Raw genomic sequence first — 24,951 nt, 5'->3', positions numbered from 1 at the left:
TCCCTTCCTTTCCTTTTCCCTTTTCTTTCCTTTTCTTTTCCTTTTCTTCTCTCTTTGCACTTAAAACAAATACTAATCTGCTTCTTTGGTTTTCAGCTTAGCTATATAGTATTGTGCACATAGCACTAATACAAAGTATTGTGTTTTAACTCTCAGTCTTGTTTGTTTTAAAACCAAATAAGAAATTTGTGGAATCTTATGTCATTTTCACCCTGTTTTTAAGTGTGAAAATAATGCTGGTTCTTAGGAATTTTTTCTGTGCTTATAGCTTACTGTGCTTTAAAAATGAGCCTAGAATTGACTTGAACTTTAATATCACTCAGCTGAAGTAGGCAAGTAAGTTTTCAGTTATTTCCAATAAACTGAGAATGCTGAAAGGAGAGAGGAGACAATTTGAGTAAAATATCGTGGCCTGCTTTTAACTTAGAAATAACAGTGCTACTCTGAACCTGTAAGTGAGGGTTAAAGAAAAACCTCTGAAAAGGACTGTGGTTTTCTACTATGACACAACAGGACTCGTTTCCTGGTGCACAGAAAAGCTTCTCTGGGCTATAAATGTCATCCTCTGCAACTGTGCCATGTGCAGAAGACTTAAGATTGAGAAACTTTCAGATGACAAGTTTGACTTTTTTTAAACTGAGATCAGGCATTTGAAGGAAGTTCCTGAGCTGAGTTTGGATCACAGCAGAGTTCAAAACAGAAAAGTGAGGGGGAAGGTGCTGAGCATGTGGCTGTGCCATCAGCCTCGAGTGCATTCAGGGCCATGCAAGTAGCACAAGTGTCTCTTCTTTCTGCTTCCACTTTCTTAACTGTGGACATGTGGATTTAGTGTCTTAGCTGTGGTTAAAGTAGGCTGTTTAAATAATTACATTTCAGAGACCATTACTCAGCATTTTTTACTCTTGTTCATGTCACACTATGGTCATCATCTGTTTGAAATTCAAGTTTGTATGGAAATAATCCAGAGTGCAATAGCTGTGTTCTTATTTTGATGTGTTCCTGTTATTTTTTGATACATCTAGTTCTGTCAAAAAAGAAAAAAAGGGAGATTACAGTAGTATTTGGGGTATTTCATTCTCAGAAGCCACCCACAGTATAGCTAACTTCAGTGAAAGCCTGACCCACAGCTACCAAATAAACTTGCGTTATTGTTCCTCTGTTTAAGCAGCACTTCCAGTGGACTTTTCCTTCATTTATCTGCATTGTGCTGATACCAGCAGTTTGCTCCCTGTCAGGCAATGTTTCCATCACACTGCAAATGGTTTTGCATGAGGGGTTTGGCAAGGGAGTGTGTCAGTGCTGCCTCTGAGTAGGCAGGATGTATTAGCCAGCTCTTTTCTCCCTCCTTGCCCTTTTAATAATCTCCTGTCTTTTCTCACAAGGAAGAAAACATTGCACAATATGAAGGTGAAGTGTAAACAAAATTGTTATCTTGGGGCTTTGAAGGCTGGGTAGTAGGCTCCTGAGAGAGGCGGTCTCCACAACACATCTATCTTTTCCCAGCTAAACCAAATTTTGCAGGCTGCTGCAATACAGCATGAGCTCCCAAGATTGCACTTGGTTTTACTATTGGTGTTCACATAATTTGCAAGTTGCTTCAGGTGGCTGCCTGGGCTTGCAACTGAAACAGCCGTATCTGTTTATTGTAGAACTCTCAAGGCACGTTTTAAATCTGCTCTGGTTGTTCCCAGAGGCTTTTGGGGGAGCAGGAGTTCTGTCCTCATCCTCTCTTGGCATCCTCCTGCCCTGGAACTGAGGGTGGCTGTTATCTCCCAATGCACACTTCTCTGAGTGGGAAGCTGGTGGGATGACTGCTGTCTGAAGCCCCTGGTGTCCCCAGAGGATGTAGGCTTGTGTTGCAGAAAGTGGAGGTGGGACCTAGAACCAAAAGTTTTGATAGAGCTTGCTATGAAGATGTATCTGTCTCTTACATATCCATAAAAAGCCAACTGCTCGGATACCAGTTTTCAGCATCACAGCCACCCTTTTGACATTCAAACAACTTTTTTACCAGAAATCTGATATATTGTAGATCAGTTCTAAATTTAGATCTGTCTCAAACACACTTTAGCCTAACATCCATTATCAGTTGCTTCTTCATTATTTAATACAGTTCCCATGTTATGAAACTTGCCTTGGTTTGTGTTTGTGCTGGCTTTTTTGTGCTTCTTTGTGCTTCCTTATACTTTACCCAAATGAAGGAAATTGGAGGAACACATTCTAGAAGGAAAGTGTTTGGAAGGTGAAGCTTTGTAAGATGTAATTTTGTAGTGTCATAACCAGATCTTCAGAGTTTATATATTTAAAGAGTTGAATTTTTTCTTCCATGCTGCTGCAATGAGAAGGCATTCCCATCCTTTATCCTGTAAAGGTAAGGCTCTGTGTTTCCTGAGCACTGGTACAAGTATTCTCTTCTTCATTAATATTGATGGTGGTTCAATCATCAGCATCAAGTTTCCCTTCTCCTATTACAGGACAGACTCTTCACAATAAACCCCAACTCCCTGACAAATTTTCAGAGCTTGGAACTTCTTTTTCCATTCAATACTGTTGTTTCTGGCAACTGACTTGTAACTGTGTGATGGTGTCCAGTTGAAAGTTAATAATCTCATTTGCTTTTTAGAGTGCTTTGCAGCAGGCTGTGGACAGATTGTCAATTCCCCTTAGCTAGCAGGGCTTGAGATGATCATTTCTGTCCACTGTGTGTTTGCCAAAAATGAAGCAATCCATTGCATGCCTCTTATTTTTTTTTCTTTTCCCCTCTATGTAGTAATATTGTCTTGACCTGTGGAGAGGAGCACACCTTACTTGACTGGTTTTAAGCTCAGCATGGCTTCCTGCTGCAGGATTTTGGAGACAGATGGTCCTGACTGCAGCACCAGACCTGTGCTCCAGGTTGTGTGCAATCCTCAGAAACTAAATTGATTTATCCAGGGATAAGTACAGGTCTCCCCTAGGGCTGCTGCTTTGGGCTCCCACTGCAGTCTGATTTCTTTTCAGGCACTGGCAGTGTCAGAGAGGCTGGTCAAGAGCCTGGATCTATCACAAACTCAAAGCTGCATTGTTTTCTCATGTCATCCCAGACCCTTCTTATTGCCTTCCTCTGCCTGCCTCATCTGGCAGTAGCTAAGGTACCATGTGCATCACTTTGCCAAACGACTGAGCTCCTCCTCATTGCTGCTGGCGAGTTTTCACCTCATTTGCTGCTTAAATATTTCCATTCCAGTGGGTCTCCATGTGCTCAATACCATAACATTCAACTCCTTCAGTCTTCCAGGTGTGTGTAACCCCAACCTATCCTTTCCATCAGTTCTTCTTAGGGGGGCCTGATGTTTGAGAACTGCACAGGGCAGAAAAGGCTTGGACACACGGCTTTGGTGCCTGGTGAGCTGGTCCCAGGGCACACAAATGGCTGGAAATGCATTTCTGCCTTGCTCAAATCAAGCCTCTAGCAGCCAAACCACCTGCTTGTGGCCTCACCCCTGCCTTCTGGCCACTGTATGTGCATGGATTCAGCTGTTGCTCTTTGAGAGGAATGTGGTGGGAACAGAATTTATTTTGCAAGCACCAAAACCATTTTTGTGTGCAATAAAGTGTAACAAGTAGTTGCAGCAGAAAATAGCCGTAGGACCCTTTTTAAGTAGAAGCCTCTGTGTGCATATTAAATATGCTTAAATACATGTAAAACAGTCACAGTATATTAATATGTGTCTATATGGTATTTTTGGTAGGGTATTTTGCAGAGGGGTTATGGTCTGTGGATGATATTTTGCAGCTACAAAAAGACAATTAAGTCACTGTCCATACTTATTGATGAAAATTGTTTGCAGGTAGGTGAAGGTATTTTTCAGGTTATTGACAAATGGGCCACAAAATGAGGTATATCCAAGCAGGCAAACTGCTGTGTATGGACGTGTTGAGGTGCAGTCTTTGTTAGTCCACTTGTGTGTGTTGATGTCATTAAATGGGCACCTTCATGTTCAGTTGCTGCTGCACACATAGGCATAGAAGCAGATTGAGCGAAATCTCTTTGTCATTTACTTTGCTAATTGGCTGTTAATCAGCGCTCTGTGTGTATTTGGTTCATCTGTGGAGTTTAGCAGTGACATTTCATGTGCTTGGCAAAGCAAGGTGCATTGTTTTGGAGAGGCAGCTGTCCTCTGTGGCCTGTTGGCCCAGCTGTGACCCACACTGGGTGCTGCAGGGTCCAGCTGGGCACCAAGGCAGCAGCTGAAACTCACCCATCACGGACCTTTTCCTCTAGGAGCGTCTTTATCCACCAAACTTGATAGGGGTTTTTTGTCTGTCCAGGCAGATACGGTTTTTTTCAAGATAAGAGATTTATAAATTTTGGGTTATCATACCTGAGGAATACAAGGCAGGAACTTCATTTCTCAAAGTTTGGGTTAGGACAGTGTGATATCAGTGGGGAGCTGTGAATGATTATCATTCTTTGGAGAGGAAAGATGCTCCTGTATTTTGCATATTGACTGAGGGGGGAAAAAAGAGGAAGGAGCCTCTTGGGCTCTCTGGGAACTAGCAACAATAAAGGACTCTCTAGATGAACAGACTTATTTGCAGCATTGCAGCCCTGTTTGTGTACCCTGAGCTTCACTTGAGGTTGTGTGCAACTTACAGCAAAGGAGCTGCCTTACCAAGGGATAAATATGGTCTCTTGGCAATCTGTCTAGGTAGTTCTGTCAGCAAAGGTTTTCAAGGCACCTCTGTGCTCCATTTCCCTTCTTTCTGCCTTGCTCGGCTCCTCCACACTCTGGCATTTGCAGCTGATTTGTTGGTGGGGTATAATGGTCAGGAACTGGGAGTGCCCCGAAGTGAGGGCAGAGGGATGGCCAACAGGTTTAACACTTTGCTTGTCTTGGGCCTGAGAATGTTTTTTGTTTTCTCTATTTCTGTAGAAAATATGGGGAGTCAGGAGTGGTGTTATAACTTCTGGATTACAAATGCTTCTTTAAAAAAACAGAAAAGCAAAATCCTGGCTTAAATCAGGTTTGTTTTGACATTAGCTTCCCAGTGTTTGTTCTCTTTTTCTGCACATTTAAAAAATCAGATGTTTGCTGGTTTGAACTGAAATCACATCTTCCCTTTGCTGCCCTTCTTGGCTGATTAGGGGCTTGGAAGGCCACAGTGATCCCCCTGCTTTGGCTTAGCCAGGAGGAGCTGGCTGATAAATGAGAAATGGGAGTGATGGATCTAGCCTGGAAAATTAAAAGCTTTAATAAAAAAAATAACAAATGTGGTGCAGGGTACAGAGGCTGGATTCCAAAGACCCCTTGGGTGGGGCAAACACAGACAGGTATGGAGGCACAAGGTCCAGTCACAAACGTAAACTCAGAGCATGACCTTGTGAGAAAAAGGTCCTGACCAAAGGAAAACAAGAACTGGAAAATTGACCACATATGGGATAGGATATAGGTTCTATTAGCATACTGCTGATTCCCATGACCCCACTGTTCCCACTGTGGGCTGGTCAGGTGTCCCCTCCCCTCAGTATCCTGCTTGCCATGGTTTATGGCCAAAGCCCTCTGCAAATGCACCTGAAGCAGGAATCCCAGTTGGATGAGATTCCACAGATGACATCAGTAGCACATCCCCTGAAGAGACACTGTCTCCTGGAGGGAGGCATTGGGCCTGTGTGGTGCTGCCCTCCTTGCTGTGCCCCGAAGCCCTGGAGCTGCATTTCCTTCTGGTTGTGTGCCAGAGTGAGTGCATGTGTCTCACACCACCCTGCTCTGACCTGGGCATTGCTGCCAGGGCTCAGCAGAGACTTCCAGCTCAAGGAGCAGATACTGAAACCCACTGGGGACAAAATCAAAATGAGGAAATCACCTGGTGTCTTCACTACTGTGTGATTGCAGGGATTTGTGAAGGGGAAAGATCCTTAACTAAAAGCTTTCAGAAGTCTTAATGAAATCAGGTGTCTAAACCTAGAGGTAGAGCTGCTTTGGACTAAATAAGGCATATTGGCCTCACATGAAGAGAAGGAACTCAGCTGAAAATCAGCTCTGGTTTCACATTGGATGAAAGTCTCCAGAGATGGAAAGGGGTTTGAATAATAACAACATTCAGAAATAGCCTTTTTTTTGAAAGTGCAGGTGTATTATGGAAGCATAGATTGGATTATATTGCCTCTAACAATGTAAGGTCTGGATGTAGAAGTCAGAACCTGTCAGCAGGTGAAGCAGATGGTTGTCTCAAATGGCTGTCTCAAATTGTCTGCTTTGTGCAGGGATGGATGGATGGATGGATGGATGGATGGATGGATGGATGGATGGATGGATGGATGGATGGATGGATGTCTGTGCTCATCAGTCCACATTTCTGTTTAGCTATTGTGCAGGCCCCACATTTTCTCTCCTTTCCTCCTCCCCAAACAATCTCCATGAATCTGATTTTTGTTCTTTGAATGCTGGCAACATAAGTTAGAGGTGAAAAACCAAAAATAGTAATTTCTTTGTCCATTTTACTTGATGTTCTGCTCTCTCAGGCCTTAATCTGCACTTTGCAAGTTCTTCACCCTGCCTGGGTGTTCCTTCACTTGGCTGGAAGTGCATGTTCATATAATCTGCCAAGAATTAGCACAAGTCCTTCAGAAGGCAAGAGGAAGCTTAGCAAACTGGGAAAAAGTATGTGTAGGAATAGGAAAAAAAAGGCAGACATCTTAGGAACAGGTATAGTGCCATACTTTTAGTTCAGTTTTGTTTAAACCAGCCAGATTTTAAGTTTCTTCTAAACCAGTGTGAGCAGCACAGCAGCAGTGTGTGCAGCACACTGAGACTAACATAATATCCATGTATCACACAGATTTCTGCAGCAGCCAATATTGCACTCATGTTTATGGATGACGTAAAATTGACTGTTGTCATATATAGGTGGAATTAGTCCATAGAGGCTTTTTTTCTCTTTTTCTTGTCTTTTTTTTTTTTTTTTTTTTTTTGGTTGAAGTAGTCCGTAACTTAGTGTGGAGCAAACCCATTTCTCCAGAAGTTGTGGGTGGTGGCAGAGCACAGGAGATCACGGAGAAGTAGTGACACACTGTGCATCCTTCATATCTGCATTCTACTGAGTAGCTGTTGTTAAAAAACAAACCAAAACAAAAAAACTCCAGAGATCAGGAGCAGTGTTGACTTGTGTGTGAAGGGCATATGGGATCTCTTCTCTCATCCAGAAAGGAGCAAAGGTTAGAAGCAGGCACCAGACATGACTCATATTTTTGTAGATGAAGTGGAGAGGAATATCCAAAAAAATCTGGGAGGAGCTGGCATTACAACAGAGGCTTCTAAAAGTAGTTGTTAATCAGAGTTAATCTCTTTAAGGAAGTAAAATGGTGAAAATACCCTTGGCTTGGGGATGGAAAATGTCTGTTATCACAAATGTAATTCTCTTTCTTAATTTAGCAATTCACACTCTTTCACCTCCACCCCTCACCCCCAACAAAATCCGTGGATCAAAGGAGCAGAAAGTTGTGGCTCAGCCTCACTGCTGCTGAAGCTCTGAAAGAGCAAATGAGCTGTCAGGATGTTGCAGTGCACAACCACATCAAGAAGCTGTGATGATATTAACAGATCCTTTCTATCTAGGTTTCTAGGTAAGTATTTTCCAGGGTTTATCTAGGATGGCACTGGGCACCAGCCTGTTTTGACCTGTTCTTTCATTCACCTCCTAAGAAATTCCTCAGAAAGTATCTTGGCTGCTGAGTAGATGGGAGTTTGTGTAACTCCTCAAAGGGAAGTGATGATATTGCTCCCACATAAATGCATCATTGTGGTGAGGAGGTGCAGTGGGTTTTAGGTAATCATTAACCTATGAAAAAAGTTATTGTTGGAGTGAAACAAACAGACTCAGTGGGGGTTGGTTGGTTTGTTATTTGTTTGTTTGTGGGGTTTTTTTGCTGTTTTTATGTCTCCTCCTCCCACCTCCACACCCCCCACCTCCCAAAAGTCACAAGTTCATATGGAGTAAAAGGCGTCCTTGTCTTGGTGAAAGGTTAGTGCTTCTGGAACTAAGTATCAATACAATTTTGTGTAGGCAGTGCCTGTGATTACTATTTCAGATGGCTGAGGAGTCACTGCTGCTATCTCTGACTCTCTGTACTAAAGTCAATCTATAGGAATCTAAACAGACCTAGAGGTGCAAGACATGAACTGGGACACAGCAGTCAATTTATCAGAATCACAAAAGTGGTTACTTGTGTTGCAATGAGTAACAGGCTTTGTAAATGGATGATGTGGGTAATTCTAGCTCTGACTCTTGAGATTTAATGCTTGTGTGCTTTCTTGCCAGCCTCTCCTCAAAATTCCTTACTGATATATGTTGGTAGCAAATTGTAGGTTGGCATACATAAATTACACCTAGAAAATTTCTGCAACCTTCACAGTCTCTGGGATAGCAAAACCAAAGCCACTAATTTCCAGCTTACCTATGTGAATTATAGAAGCCTGAGCTGCCTGCCAGGTGTCTGAGAATGAGATGCATTAGTGAGCAGAGCGTAATGTAGCATGATCCTTAGGTGTGGAGTTACCAAGAAGCTCTTGGAGGTTTTTACCAGCAGTGTTAGTGTCTTCTTAGTGCCAGACATTCCTTTTCCCATCAGCAGCCTGGGACTGCTGCCTTCCAGTACTTGCAAGGGTCACTGTTTCCCTCATTGTTCTATTTGACGTTATCAGCTGACATACAGGGCATGGCTTGAGTTCTTTACTGTGACTAAAATCACCTTTCCAACTGAGAACTGGCATAGGAGAGATTTAATAAAACCCTGCAAATAGCCTTTCCCTTCAGTTCTGTTCATTCTGTTCATACAGACTCAATGTAAACCAGATGAACAAGTTACTGTGTTGTTTTGGCATTTTGCTGGAAGAGTTGAATATGCAGGGGTTTTTATTGTAGCCTGCACTTCCTGCTGTTTTAAAATATCTGATATAAAAGCAGGGAGCTTAGGAAATATTTTACAGATACTTGTAAGAGGGAACATTGTTCTAGAGAGTGTCTCTGTCCTGCTCTCCCAAACAATTCTCTAAATCAAGAAAACTAAAAGCTCAGTTAAACCTTGATATGGCCCAGTGAATTGAATCCCAGTCTGTTGATGGGTCTTTCCCAAATGATGTGTTATTTTTCTTGTCTCTGTCCTAAAATGTGAAGGTCAAGATGCTGTATTTTTAGGATGTTGACAGAAATAAGTGTGGGTCCACATCATTCAATTAGGATGAAATGTTCTGTGCAGTGTTAACAGCATATTCCTTGTATTCCTTTTGGCAAGCAGCATGTGGTAAAGTTTGCATTCAGATTTTTCTCATGAGTTCAACTCCACCATGCCATGTATGATGGAATTAGATTATCCAGTCAAAATTGTAGAAGTTCTCTGCAGTCTTTGAGGCCAGAGAGTGAACCTCCTTACCAAGCAGATTTTAATCCATCACAGCCTTCAGCTGCTGCGTTACCAACACGCTGCATTCATGATGTGTGGGAATTTGTGCTGATTGTGGGGCATAGTGGCCTCATCTGAAGATGACAGCAAAACTCACAGAGTTTAATGGTAACAGGAGGGAATGTTTAAGGAGATTATGTAAGCCTTTCCCCTGGTATTGGTCCATGCTCTTTGTAGTTCTCCATTATCCAAAATCTCCATCATAAAATTATGCATAACACAGCTTCACAGCTTTGCCCAGTCCTTTCAGAAATCACTCATATATTGTCTTGAATTTGTTTAATTACTTTTTCAGCTGGCTGATACTATTGATATCCACAATCTCCTGTGGCAGCAAGTCACAGAAGCTCACTACCTTCTGTGTAAGGAATAATCTTTCAGCTTTTAAAGATATTTTCCAGACAGTTCCCTTGAGTGTCATGTAGTTCCTGCAGTATGGGATTTGGTGAGCAATGGTTTGGCAGTCAGCAGGGCCACCAGCTGTCAAATTATGTCATGATATGGATATTGCACTGTTATGATATCCCCCAGCTTTTCACTTTGCAAGTTGAAGAGTCCCAGTCTCTCACAATCTCTATTTTTTGGAACCTAAGAGCTGTCAATGATCTCCCTAAGATCTCTTTTCTCAGTTGTATCTGCCTTTTCCAAACTTCACATCCTGTAGGCACAGGTAAGCTATTTTCCTTTAGGTGTATTTCCTTGTTTTCCTTGACACCAAATCTGACCTGCCACCTTTCTGCCTGCTCAGCTCTCCTGAGCTGATAAAGTTCAGAATGGCATGTGGATCAGAGTCTGTAAACAGGAGAAACTGACAGTGAAGTGTGCAGATAAAGGAATTGCAAAATGTTAGTTCTGGGTGTTGACAAACATGCCAGTAGAGTCTGTGCATCAGCTGTGCTGGAGAAACACTGATGGTTGGGCAGCACACCTGTGTTTGTCACAGAGGTCAAGCATAGACAGCCCTGCCCAGTAGGTAGGGAGAGCTGGGATCCAGAGCCAAGAAGTACGAGAGGTCCCAAGCCACATGTAGCTGCCAGCCCTAAGATTAACTGGCTTTATAATGTACCTTCTGGAAATTAAAATAATTTTTAAAATAATTGACCTAAATGCACTTGCAGTAAATCTGCAAATCTACCTTAACTTCTTAAGCTCAGGCTGTTATGGCTGCACCATTAATTTCAGAGCTAACAGTGAACTAATGAGGTAAATTACCCAGCTGGTCTCATGTGACTGCAGGGACCACCCTGGCACAGCAGCCAGCTTCCTTACTTTCCCTGAGTCTGTACAACAGCAGAGCTAAAAGTCTGGCTTCTGTATCTCTGCATTGCACACAGTCTGCAGTGTGATGCTGTGTGTATTAATGAGTCCTCAGAAAGCTGGTTGTGATTGGGACAAATCAAACAAAATCCAGCTATTGCAAATATGTCAGAAAACATTTACTTTTTAAAGCAAAATGTTTGGTTGATATTGTAGACCAGTGTTAGGGGATTATGGAGATGTGTACGTGCCGTCTCTACGTATTCTAATGTCAGGTGCTACAATGTGCTAGTGTATGAGATTTACTTTAAATTGTGTCTTCATAAAGAGCAGGTGATTAGGCAAGACTTGTGATATGTAAAGAAGAATCAAGCTTTTGTTTGCAGTTGCTGCAATGCTGAGAATCACAGGCTTGCCTGTGGATAGAAGAACATTCAGACACCAAACTCAGATTTGCATTGCCTAAACCTAGTATCACAGCACATAAAGAGCTCATTTCTTTAGAGGCATGTTGAAATCCCCAGTTGCAAACTCCCCTTCTAAATGAAGCTTTCGAGGGCAACTGAGGAAGCACAGGGCAGTAAGTCCGACTGCCAGCAGGGGCAAGAAAACAGAGATCATAGTAAGGCATACAGCTCTGGACAGGTAGATATAAACACAGCCTGTGGGAAGCAGCACAGCTGCTTTAAGGGCAGCCCGACCAGTGCAGCCTCCTGGTGGTGGTGGTGTCATTAAGTGTGTCGGTAAGTGGGGCCCAGGAGGAGGTTGTACCTGGGTTTCCAAACAGCATTACACAATGGTTCACACCAGAGGTTAGTGAAAAACGAAGTTGCTGTGAGACTGAAGAAAAAACTTGGTAATCTTTTTTTAATAGACAAAAAGCTCTTTAGAGGATGGGATGCTCTCCATTCAAATTTCAGGTGCTTTGAAAATGAAGTAGAGTCTACTCCAAGGCTACAATTAAAATTCACATTTTAGTTTCCCTGTGAGAAAAAATGCTTATTGAACATTGTGTAAGACGGGTTTTTGGGTGAACAGCCACTGGGTACAATGTCATCAGGGGTGAGTCTGTGGCCTGATCCTTCCAGGACTTTAAGGGCATATGTAGTCAGAAGCAAATTGATGACACATGGACACACAGAAGGCAAGCACATAAAATGAATGGTTTTAGGCTGTTGGCCCCTCACAGCTGATGCTGATCATGCCACCCAGCCCATCTGTGAAACAGGGGGATGAGACACTGAAACTGAGCTATCAATTAAAAAAAATGTAAGGAGGACACAATTTCCTTTCTGTTATTTCTCCTTCCTCTATATCCTAAAAGAACCCCCTTCCTGGTCATTATTCAGACTCTCATTCCTCCAAATAGCATTAATACAAATATTTCAGAGGTAGGAAAAGGTGTGTATGAAACTTCAGCCCTGAGGAAAGATGTTCTGTGCAGTGGAAATTACCTTTTGCATTGGAAATGTTTGTTCAGCTTTAATGGTATTCACCAATCCCACAAAACAAAGCAGGGAGAAAGAGCAAAGCCGAGTGAATCCAATGCAAGTTTTGCCTGTAGGGTTTTCCCCCCCTCTTTTATTCTGAGCTGAATTTGATCCATTTTATTTTATTTGCTGTAGAATAACAATGATCCTCTGCTCCCCCAACAGTAAACATTGCAGCCTGTGAACATCAGGGTTCAGCAAGCAAACTTTGAAAACCCCTTTGCAGGGTAAATGTCAGGCTGTTGTTCAATTAATTATTTTTTAAAAGTGAATTCACATGCAGCAGTGACCTTTAGCTGTGCTCCACACACACTGCTGCTTTTTATGATCTCATTTGGTGTTTCATCTCTTGGGCTGGTATGAGGGACTGCTGGTCTGCACAGCAGCAGGAGAGACACCTGCAGTGCTGGGGTGGGGGCAGAGATGCTGCCTTCACCCTGCTGGTTTGGGGGAAGGGGATCAGCGAGAGCCCCAAATCTCACAAGGAATCTGAATCTACTCTCCCTCTCCACCTGAGACGTGCTGGGACCACCTTGGTCTTGGTCAGAGTCACCTGGGCTTGGGCAGGGGTGAAATGACTGATCCCACCTGGTGTCTTGTCCCCTTCTCACTGGTGGTATCTTCTGTCACTAACAAATTATTCGCAGCTGGGGCCCATACGCTGAAAGAGACAAAAAACGGATGGGGTTTGGAGTCTTGTAAATGAGACTGGGCTGTCTTGACCTCTCCATCTGGCACGGTTTGTTGTCTCACCTGGTGTCACTTCAACATTCAAGTGAGAAAATAACAATTCCTCTTTGCAGGTGGGCTGAGAATGGCCTTCTTGACAGGAGGAGTACATGTGCATCCCAAGGGAGCAAGCAACCAGCTGGGAGTGAGTGCTTTGGTTTTGCAAGTTTTCTCACAAAGGTCTAGATTTGCCAGCCCTGAGAAAATATACCCAGAAGCAATAATAACAATCACCTGAAAAAAAAATCTGCTTGAATGAAATTAATGGGAAACACCAGTGAGGGTCTAAAGTAATTCCAGGGAGGTTTAGGGCTCTTACCTGCTCTGCAAGAAAATAATCAATCATCCCCACCTTGCACTACAGCTGCTCTCCTGAACTCAGAAGCTTAAAGAAAATCATACCTCATTGGAAGCAAATTTTATTTTTTTTTTTAACTCCTGAAGTTACTTCAGCAGGTGATCATGTTAAAGACATTTTGATATCCTCTCACAGATGCATAGCAGATCACCAGCCATGGTGAGAATGATGGCAGGAACCTGGATTGCCCTGTTGCACAGGTGGGGACCTGCTGAAGCTCCCAGGCACCGCCTGGAGACACAGTAGACTTGTGTCTATTTAAGTCCATTGGAATTTTACACATCTGACACCCTTCCTTGGCTGTATAAATTTCCCAGACTCTACCAGCTTCATGTTTTGGTTCTCTTTTGCTATGAGGCAGAGATTTTTTTTGTCTAGGCACCACTCTTCAGCAAATAGGGTTTAATGCTATGGAAACCCTCTACCTTTTGTTTTCTGAAGCATTATTATGTTTTCTAAGACAAACTGAAATGTGAGGTTCTATATCAAGCAATTTCTCTTTTGTCTTTCCCTCTTTGCTCTCTATCATTCTCTTGCCCTATATTGTTTCTATTATGGACACTGTGGAAGCAAAAAACAGAGGAAGCACATCCAGATGCATACATGCCCTTTCATCATGTTTAGCCCTAGTGCTCAGCTGTTCCTTGCTTGTGGCATGTATATTCTGATACTCCTTAATCCACTTTAAAAACTCCAACCAAAACAGTGTAAATACTCAAAAATGTAATTGCCCTATTCCTTGCCGTTTGCACTGAAGACAAAAAGGAAAACAAAATAGTAGTAAAAAAAGGCAAAACTTGCAGAAGCAGAAGAGTTGGAAAAGGTCTTCCTGTTGATGATGAGCTAGACATTGCACATATGCATATGTATATTCCAGATAGAGTAACTCTATATGTGATTTTTGAAGGATCCTCAGTATAGAACCATTCAATGTTCACTTATTATTTATTCTCTTTTAAGGCTGGGATAATGAAATTCAGATTCAGATTTACTGTTGTGTTCAATGATATGCTAAAAGGAAATTTTTCGCATTCATATTAGACTTGTGCCTAAATTTGTGTGTGATGGCTCAGGACCTGAGTTTGCCCTCCTGTGAAGAGGACATCTGTATATATTAGTGACATGATCATAATTTTGGCTCCCAAGTTGGGTTCTCTTTAGTAAAACCACTGCTGGGTTTCTGGCAGGTGAATATGATGAGGTACCAGAGTTCAGCTGGGGTGGGTGGGAGCTAAGGGCCTCAAAGCAGACGTCTGTGAGAAAAGTTCTACCTCACGTGTGCAGTCCTGTCTGACTTACTGGGCCTGATGAGAGCATTCCCTCTCCCACTGCTTTTGTGGTCTTGCAGCATCATCAAGGGGTCAAAGTAACTGTTTTACCAGCTATTAAGGATGGTAGTGGAAAAGGTTCGTGACCAATGCTTCCTTCGAATATTACTTAATTGAAGAGCAGAGAAGATCCTTGCAGTAAGAGACACTTAGTATGCAGAGCATCAGTGCCTGGGTCCATTTTCTTTCATTAGCCTTCCTGGAAGCACTTTTTGTGACTAATGTGACCCTTTTATACAGAGTGGGGTCATGCAGTTTGTACCCCCTGGCAGCACCTGGTTTCTGAAGCAGTGCCACAGCCACTGGTGCCAGCAGGATGAAGGGGACTGGGATGGCAAGGCTGAAGGAATTGGGGCTCACCTCCCCTGGGGTCTGGCAAGAGGGGGAAAAAAGCAGCTCATAGGTAACAACAGCAAGCTGAATAGCTTAGGGAAAATGTCCAGTTTATATCCATCTTTGTGGAAACGGGACCCATTTCCTAGAAGGTGGTGCTAAGAGGCAGCCAAACATCTCTGCTGCAAAGGGGAGATCTGGGTCCCCCCACGCCATCCCTGCAGATGTGCTCCTCTGGGTGTCGGGCTGATGAAGTGTGCTAGCAAGAAAAAACAAACTCTTACTGTTTGCCACAAATTTACCCTGGAGATCAATACAATACCTTGATTTTCTGTGCTTTCAATGTGGCATTCAGAACCTACGTTGCAGACCCTGAGCTAGAGCTCCAATGCATATTTTCCTGGTGTTGTTGTAGAGCCTCAAACACATTACAGAGCATACTCAGCCTGAGTTTTCTCCTGAATTGGGCTGGTCCTTGGTCTCCCTTCAGACATGCCATTAAGGTAATTCATTTAAATGCATTTTAAATGACCATTCTCCCTTTCTGCTTGTTGAAGCTGTCAGAAAACCATGTCTCTGCTATTGATATGTAGGTTTGAGAGGCAAAGGTCTTGTCTCAGGGTTACTGCTCTTGGGTGCTACAGGTACAGTGCTGAAGTGCTGCCCTTCACAGAGGTTTTTCAGTCAGTGCCAGGAATAGCACTTTTCTTCAGGTCAGAGCACATTTTAAAATTAAAATTCAGCCTCATTAGTTGGTCACTGGGGTTATGATCATGCACAAAGACTAACTACTGATGGAGATATGAAAAAAAAAAGGTTCTGGACAGATTAAAGCTGGTTGTAGAGCAAACACTGAAGGTCTAACTCAGTGATTTCCTTGTCCTGTGATGTTTTTCCTAAAAACCATCTTCAACAAAGAGAGTCTGAGAATGCCCACTCAGTCTGGAAGCAGGGAGGGATATGGCTCTAGGTTAACCATGCAGACTTGGAGAAGACAGACAAGAAGCCAGACATGACATCATGATAAACTGAATGTAACAAGGGTTTCCAGTGGTATTAATATTAGATGATAATGTCGGAGTGCAGCTGGTAATTAGACAGGACAGCTGCCAAGGCCAGTCATCAGCAATGTTGATCTACTCACTTGAAAACCAGAGGAAAAGTATTGCAGATGTTTCTGTGTCACTTTTGTTTTGGCTGTAATGGACACGATAGCTCACTGCAGGTAAAAAGTTCACCTTCCTGCGTAAGAGTCCTGGATTGTTTGAGTTGCCACAGGATGTTCTTATTTCTTACTTGTTGTGTTTGGCCCAGAACTGTAAATCACAAACACCAGGCTGTGTAATTCTGACTTTTATTACGTTAATGTATTTTAAGAGCAGGAAATCTATAGACTCTTGGCTCAGCGCAGCAGAAGCAGAGCATGGTGAGTACTCTGTGGTCAGGAATGTTCTCAGAAATATGCCTCTTGCTGAAAAGGTGACCTTAAGATAATCTTTGCTTGGCTTCTAGGCTGGGGAAGGAAGGACATCTCAACCTCTCAGTACAGGTGTGAGCTGGGAATGGGTTCTGGGTAGAGGAGGAATTTGCTCCCTAGGCATAAGAAGGGAGGAAAGGAAGGGTGAAAAAAATGATGTTACTTCAGTGCTGAGACCAGCCTGTGGAGGCAGGATTTTCCTTGCACAGGGTCATTGCAATACTCTTAATTGCATAACATCAGCAGCACAGCTGAGATACCAGTGGAAGGCCCCTGATTCCCCATCCTGGTGCTTTTTCTACTGAGCCCCAGCAGCAGCTTAAGTTCTACCTGCAACCTCTCCAGGAAAAAATAAATCCCCAAAGTGCACACATTGGTAGTTGCACTGAAGTGTTTCCTCAGTCTCTTTCCAGGCTATAATGGCTATATAAGCCATTTTAAATAAACCTCATGTATTTTGGGAAGCTCCCCTCCAGCCCCACTTAGTGTCCATTGTGTCACAGCGTGCAAAAGAGACCTGCATGTTGTCAGAGACTGGAAAAAGAGATTGATCTGTTTTGAGACATCTTGGGGGCTTGGAATGAGTGGCAGAAGGTGGATCAGGCCTTGCTCTGATGAGGTGGTGCCCTGCCCCAGACCCCCCAGCCCCACAGTGTCTGTCGGTCATGGCACACTGGAGGCAGCACCAGTGTCACCCACCTCAGTCCCCAAGAGGCTGAAAGACAAGAAATCCCTCCTGGAAAGAAAGCCCAGGATAGGCCAAGGCTTTAGGAAGCCTGACCACAAGGCAAGCACATTGTTCTTTTACCCTACTTTCATCCTGGAGTTTCACATTGCTGCAACCCAGGAGCTGGTAGCTATGTGTCTGGTTTTTTACATCTTTCCTGTCTTTCTGGTTTTCTCCCTTTCTTCTTTTAACCCTCTTCTAATGGAACGGAGCATCAAATGGCTTTAAAGGTTTTCTGTGTTCAATGGACTAAGTCTATGCTGTGATAAATGATTTTATTTTGTATTTACTTTTTTACCAATGTTCATTAATTTTCTATCATTTGCCATTAAAAAAAACCTTTTTGTGTTTTTACCTCTTGAGAATATTTGGTTAGAATTTTCTCCTTTGCATCTACCCAGAGCAAAAGAACCTTGGTTTAGCCCTAGGTTTGAGTGATCAGCATGTAGCACATGTGCAGCAGAAAAATCCCTCAGATTTGAGGCTGGTTACCGCCAGAATCCATATTACATGTGCAAGTGAACTCACTGGCGACCACGATCTTCTCCCTGAGCATGTCATTTTCCACTCTGCTTTTGCACAGCTATTTTAATATGGGGAGAGGGAAATCAGAGAAACCAGATTGCTAAACACTTGGTCTGCAAGGCCAGGATTGCTCTATGCATTTAGGCCTGACTTTATACTGCTGTGTCTGGAGAAAAAATTCCTGCCTGTGTAAGCTGAGAGAGCCCTGTCAGAGGCATTCAACAGGCTGTGCTATATCTGTGGAGTTGCCAGTGAATACAAATATTTGCAGGAGAGAGGTTCAACAAGCATCCATCTTTTCAAAGGCGTAAAAAGTGGATTGCTCCTTTATTTTAGTGCTTCTGAATATCCTACCCTGAATGCGCTGCTTTCCTTCAACTGTGAAAGTGTGCTGGAGAGTCTTGAACATAAGAGTCCTGCTACAGCTCTTGATCCTTCTCATCCATGAGTTCCCTGCCTGCCCAGGAATGCCTCAGGTAAGTAGTGCTGAGCTGCCGGGGCAATTATACCACTGGGATGCCTTTTAACCTTTCTTTTAGCTACCATGCACTGGGGGAATTACACTAAATCAGGTCATAATAGAAATGTTGTGAAATGGAACTCGAGATGAGAGAGACGTGCTTCAGTGAAAGTGAAAGTGGAGAGGGAGCGATGCGAGGGGGAGATTTGAACCACATCTCCAGGTTCAGCCTCTGAAGAGGAGAGGCAGTGGAAGCTAATGCAGTGAAATGAGCTGTAACAAAGCCACACCAGGAGTTATTCAGCTGTTCACAGGAATTTTAGAAGAACTGTAATTGGGAAATGATGTGAATATCAAACAAAATGTCACTTGACTGGAAGCCTTGAAAAGAAGGGGAAATAAAAGAAAATGAAGAAAAAACCTGAATTACATGTCACCCTCTTAGACACACTCTGAAAGAGTTCCCTGCTCTTCTCTCAGACCTTTTGACACACTATTGTGTAGTATTGTGTATTTCCGTGTGGGGTGCTTCTCCTTGAAAGAAATTAAAATGATGGGAAAGCTGGCATGCCACATTAAATAACATCACATGTTTTTCTACTGGGGAGGAAAAAAAAGAAAGAAGTACTATGCTGAGTTCCAAGAAAATAACTACTGAGGAAATGAGAGCAGCAACCAGCTCGGATCCTGTCCCTGGAAAACAGCAGCCATGCCAGCACAGGGAAACATGGTCTGTATCCTGGCAGGGTTCAGAAGTAGGCTTGAATTTCTTCTGTGTGCTGTTTGCTGGTGACCTCCAGGCCCGATTGTCCACATCTCTGATCTCTCCCAGCTGCCTATAATGATTTTCAAGTTTTAATGTTACAGGTTTTTTTCTAAAATTTGAAATATGTGTAAAAATATCAGGATTTTTGAACATCATTTCTGCTCTTGTTAACTAATATTCACTTTTTCCTTCTAAATTCATTGTCTGCCATTCTTCTCTGGGAACAAGTAATCTTGAAAGCACTTTGGCCCTTTCTTCTTCCCCATCATTATCCTTCACAGGCAGAGAGCACTGCTGGGTTGGGTCCTCTGAGCCCCTTGATGTTCTCCTCAGCACTCACAGAAGCATTGTCATTTGGATGGCCTGCAGCTCCTCTCTCTTTAATTTAGTGTGTATTTGTCTGGAAACTCAAAGAAACCACCTGCATGTAGAAACATGAGGACCCTGTGGGCCATTGAGCCCACTGCATGCCTGGAGAGGGAAAGAGGACCAGGACAAGATTTGCTTTGAGGTTCACCTGAGTGAAAAAATCCTCTTTTCTCCTGAAAGGAGATGGCGACAGCGCTGTGGAGAAATTATCCATCAAGAAGATAAGAAGAGCACTCTGATTTTGATTAGACAGAATTTCTCATTGGCTTCACAGTGCTCCTTCTGATCTCAGATCTTCTGCAATGAGGAACTTTAAAAAGAGGTTAATATGGGTTTTGCATGCTTTACTTGCTGGGTCTATATGGAGAAAAAAGGGGTGATACAAGGCACTGCAGTAAGACAGTTGTCTGATAATAGATACAGTATAATATTATGTACATAATATTATATACATTAAATGCATTAGTAACAGATACTACATTTTTAGTAATGTTGTTATGCATCTGCCATAATTTGATAGGAAACCCTTCAGGCAAATATTCCTAAGGGTCCGATGAAACAGATCTGCTGATTTCTATCTGTAAATTGTGGTGATTTTGTTGGAAATTTCCCAACTTGTTTTTTAAAATAATGCTTCACGTACAGTAAGCATAAGAAAAGTCCTACCTTGGAGCATCACAGGAAAGCAAAAAAACACTAATCCCTGTTGTGTTTTTTCCTCACCTTCATGTCTTCACTATAGAGCTGGGAGACACTTGCCAGCTTCAAAAGGAGGAAAAAAAGTAAATTCACTCTTTTGCTGTGAATATCAGAAAATGAGGTCTGATTTTAAGTTTCCAGTCAATACCTTCTTATTCTGTCTTTGTATATTTTGCTTTTTTGAAATTTGGGTTTTCTTAATGCTTTTTTGTCTGGTGCTGTTTCTAGTCAAGTCTAGTGAAGCATCATCTCTAAAGGCAACCCCCCTGCCCGCTTCTCCCATCAGGCTGCATTGGGGAAGAGTTACAATAAAATACTCGTGCAAGAACAGGTCCACAGGCAAGTGAGTGATGGTATAGCCTTGAGGCAAGGCTGGAAGAGAGCGCTAGGTTGAGCTTGAGCAGTAGTGACCAGCTGCCCTGTCAGAGGGTGGCTGAGCAGGGCTCCCTGTGCCCCACCATGTGCCCCTCAAGCACAGAGAGTGACAGGAGGTGACTGGGCTGTCATCACTGTGGGCACTCTACTCCCAAACAGAGAAGCCCACTCAAATGTTGCTGAAGAACCATTTTCAGGTTCTCTGGGCCTTTTAAACCATAAATTCAGGTTTAAAAGGTCCAGAACCATAATTTATTTGGGGAAGCTCCTGCTGCAAAAAGAAAGCAATAGAGCAGCTCAGCACTAAAAGCCAGCCTCATGCAACCTCTCAGCAGATGATTTTGTTATCTGCATGTTTCTCCCTGCCTTCTTTCCCATTCAGAAGGATACATGAAGCAATGAAGGTGATTTGTGGCCTATTCTTATTCCTGCTACAGAGAATAAGTGTTGTTTTCAAGTCTGAGCAGGAGCAGGTCTTGTATCTCTCTCAGCTGTACAGCTCTCAATTGTTTTTCTCCCCTCACTTAAGGATCTCACAGAGGCACACCTCAGGTGTACTTGTGCTTTTATCTTTGTTCTCTGTTATTAACGGGTCTAATAGCTAACATTCTTTTGGATGAGACCTTATTAATCAAAGACTGTCTGCTCTAGTAAAGGTCTAATGGTATTTTAAAGCTTTTCTTCCAAAGGCAGAGATTTGCCTGTGAATCATTAACTAGAGGTTCCCCCAGGGCTCTCTTGTGTGTGGTCAAGCACTGCCCCTTCCCCTTGCAGGGATGGCTGCTTTTTGGTGGGTCTGAGATGCAAAGGGCAAAATCAAACTGAAATATTAGCTCTGTGTTTAAGTTAAATAACAGCGCTGCTGCTATTCTGAATTCAGTAGCGTTCCCTGAAATAATTTCCTGGGAAAAGGTTTGGCAGACTTTACTTTCCGACTCACACAAATATGAGCTGTTCTTGCTGCTTTGGAGTGACTGAATGGAGGAGGTTTGCACACTGTGGTGTGCTTTTGATTTCCTTTTTTACTTTATTCCTGCATTTATTTTTCCCCATTTTAAAAAACATTATAAAACACTATTAATTCACTTGAAAAGCACTGTGGTTTCTTTTTCTCTGTTATGCTATACAAAGTTATACCATCAAATATTACCCTTCTGTGGGACTCTTTTCTAGCTGGCTGCATGGCAATGCAATTGAGGGCTTGGCAAATACCAGCAAGTAACTCTTGATGTTACCGCAATGTTCTGAAAAGCTTGTATCAGGATAAAGTGGTTTTCAGCTATGTTTAACTGCAATGCAAAGTGAAAAAGAAATACTGGAGTGTGACCAAACAGTTCCTGATGGTTTTGTTCTTGTGCATCAAATGTGCTGGGGACAGAAACTGTTCAGTTTTCAGTGCTACTGTAGTGGCTCCCTCTAGTAATGCATTGGGCGTTATTACAAATGGAATGGCAGCACTTGCACTTGGGAATTGAAGCTATGCACAGCCCGGTAGCAAATTCAGCTGCTTCATATTCCTGTTCAAAAGCCTGATGTGGTGGTGGGGGAGCCCAAACCAGCAGATTTTACCTGCAGAGGAGAGCAAGAATCCAGTTTTTGGGGAAAGCAGGGGAGCTGGTCTGGGCGCTGGGGTGGTGGGGAGCAGCAAGGGACTGATGGAGAATGCAGCAGGCTGCCTTTTGTCATCTGGGTGGCTTCACCCAACTGCTACCTTGGAGAAGACCTGAAAATAGGGAGTGAAAGGGTGGCTCTTTTAGCAGCTTGTTTCCCATCTTCTGCAGTGGGGCACTTAGGAGGAGAGAAAGGGACCTGCAGTTATTTTATGGTGACTCCTCCTGCCCCCTGCTCTCTCTGGCAATCCCAAAAGCTGCCACTTCCCAGACCGGTGCAGCTGGACACTGCTCAGCATTACACCAGGCATCTTGCTGTAGGAGACAAAGACCTGCCTTTGAATGCCCACAGAAAGACACTGAAAATAGCTGGAAGCATCCCAGGACAAACAGATGAGGTGAATGTGCAGACATGGGGGTAACATTATAAGAGGATTGACCGTGTTTGTCCAAGGTATGAAAAGCGCTATTATTCCCAAACAAAGAGGTAACCTGAGGAAGCTGCAGCTGTCAAGGAGGAGCAAATCAAATGGGTTCTCCTCTTCTTTATGCCATGACAAACTGTGCCAGGGGCTTTGTGAGCAAATAGAAGGTAGGGCCCTGAGGCAAACAGCTAACAGTTTAAGGCTAGACCAAACAGTGTGTGTTTGCAGGTAGCAGTCTGCAGGTTAGGGAAAGGGGAGAGGAGATTAGACAGGAGATAATCTGCACTCCCTAGGGGATAGCACACAGGCTAGCCAGATCAGAGGGTTCAGCTATCACAATAAATCTGTTTGCTGTCTATCTGGATTACTGTGTGCACTTTTGGGATGGGCACTGCCTTTGCTTCTGGAGCAGTGTGACCCTCTAACATCCCTGCTTTACAATGTGCTTGGAGGTGGGGCAGCTGTGTGTGCTTCTCTCAGCTTCCTGACGAGAAAATCCCTCAGACTCTGACCTTGAAGGAGCCTGAAGCAGTACAGAAAACATTAAGCCCTGAGTATCTGATCTAGATATGCTTCCTATCACCTTATTTTTGGAGTAATATTTGCACATTTAGAAAATTGTTTTTGACTGGAATGTTTGATTTGGTAGCTGAGACCAATCTTGTGGTGTTTTTTGCTGGGCTCTCAAGTCGCCCTTGGAGCTGGGTCATTCAGGCAGATCACAGGTAGGACAATGTTGCCTGTGTTCAGCTAACCTGGTGTAATGATACAAGCTCTAACCTGTAATGCAATGCAATATCCTGCAGCCCAGAGATTTTATGCTGGTGCAGTTGAATCAATAAGCTTGGTAAGTTAGGTTGGTACAGATATTTTTAATTGCACTCCCTACGGACAGCCTCACAGTTCCAAAGTCTAATCAGAACCGCAAACTATTCAGAGGAGTTTTCTTTGCAAATAGGGTTATGAGTAATCAATAGCTCAGTGTATGTGTGTGTGCACAAATACTCATTTAGTAATTCTGGCCTGTGAGCGCATTCATTAACCTGACTGCCTGATGTTACCCCAGCCTCCCTCTCCTCTTCACAGACAGGAAAAAGGAATGCATTCATTGATTACACTGCTTTAATTTAGTTGCCTAGTTCTAATCTCTGCACAAGATAAGACTGCTGAGAATTGTCAAATTGCATGCTTTGGAGAATTGAAAAGGCCATTTCCTCTCTATTTCCTACATTGTATGATAATGTTAGTATTTTTGCTCTCCATGAAAACCATAGGTTAGTGCTTTTAAGCGTCACTGTTTTGTGCTAGTATGTCCCATCATTTATGCACAGAAAAATTAAATAAATAGTTAATACCAATGGAATACAACTGGACTTTGAGTAAACAAACAGAATTACCTACCAGCCCTTGTCTTTGGGAAAGGCTGGTCCCAATTAAATAAAAACAGATTGGTCCTGTTTGATGTATGTAATTTTGATGTTGAAGGTTTATTTAATTACAATTGTTTTAATTCTGTCTCCTGTGAGTTATTGCTGTATTCCTCCCCCCAAGCTCCTTATTCCAATGTTGCCTGTGTCAACAGTGACAGATTGCTCTCTGCTTGATGTGCCTGTTGCTTACTTGTGAAAGTAGAAGAAGCTGTGCAGCAAAACTGCCCTTCCTTCAGTGGATGTTGGAGGTGTCTTTGTTCTCAGTCCTGCAGGATTGCTGTAAGCAGCTGCTGGCTTTCAGGTGGAGCAGGTTCTGTTTTCATTCCAGCAGAGGGAAAGGGAGGCAGCCCTGTCAGTGCTGCAGGTGCAGAGCTGCAGGCGAGCGTGGATCTAATAACTTGCTGGAGTGTGGCGTGATGCCCTCTCCAGGAGCCACGGCACTGACAGGCCAGCCAAAGGCTTACACTGCAGAGGATAAATTACAGGGAAAGAGACAAATTGCAAGAGGGAAAGAGAAATGAGAGCAAGGAGAAGGAGATGAAGTGGTGGAAATTTGCAGACGGGGAGAGGAAGGAGCAGCAGTAAAGGCAGTTAGTAGGGAAGAAGGAGTAACCTTCCATGACCTCAATATTCCCAACAACATGGAGTAACCCAGGCCCCAGCCTTGGCACCCACATGGCTCCAGGCACCTGGTGATGAAGGTGTGGCATTCACTTCACTGTGGGGAAATGAATGTGTGTGGTTGGAGAGCTTCCCCCTTCCACCCTGCCTGCACCATGTAACAGCTACAAATTGTCCATGAGGGCACTGATGTTGTGCCTCAGATTATTCCTCAAAACCTTTTCCTGATTTGGCCATGAGAAGGCCCTGTTCCTAACCTTCTCTGATGCTGAGGTTTTCCTAAAGCCCAGGGGATCCTAGTCTGGGTTGGGGGAAAGGAAGGGAGGCTTAGTGTATGGTGGAATCATAACAGTATCCCACAGCTTGCTTTTCTGTCTTCCTATTGTGAGTGCCTTGTTTTTCCCCACACGGATCTGAAATGCAGTTGTGTTTCCTCTCTGGAAATGATGAGGGCTGGCTGTTTCTCAAGGGGTAGAAAGTGCTGCACATTGTGCTGGGGGGACCTGGGAGCCTTCCATCAACTTGGATCC

General features: G+C 43.3%; 1 long non-coding RNA gene across 1 annotated transcript in view; it reads left to right on the top strand.

The window, feature by feature from the left end:
- LOC141725338 (uncharacterized) overlaps positions 1 to 24,951 on the top strand; it is a 37,563-nt gene that overhangs the window by 658 nt on the left and 11,954 nt on the right. Inside the window, exon 2 of the long non-coding RNA XR_012577202.1 lies at positions 18,003 to 18,142. This is a non-coding gene — a long non-coding RNA (uncharacterized LOC141725338). The remainder of the gene's footprint in view (positions 1 to 18,002; positions 18,143 to 24,951) is intronic.

The sequence above is a fragment of the Zonotrichia albicollis genome, chromosome 1 (genome assembly GCF_047830755.1).
Source record: "Zonotrichia albicollis isolate bZonAlb1 chromosome 1, bZonAlb1.hap1, whole genome shotgun sequence".
NCBI classification, from domain to species: domain Eukaryota; kingdom Metazoa; phylum Chordata; class Aves; order Passeriformes; family Passerellidae; genus Zonotrichia; species Zonotrichia albicollis.
Note: the sequence above shows the minus strand (reverse complement) of the source record. Positions and strands in the feature narration are given on the sequence as shown.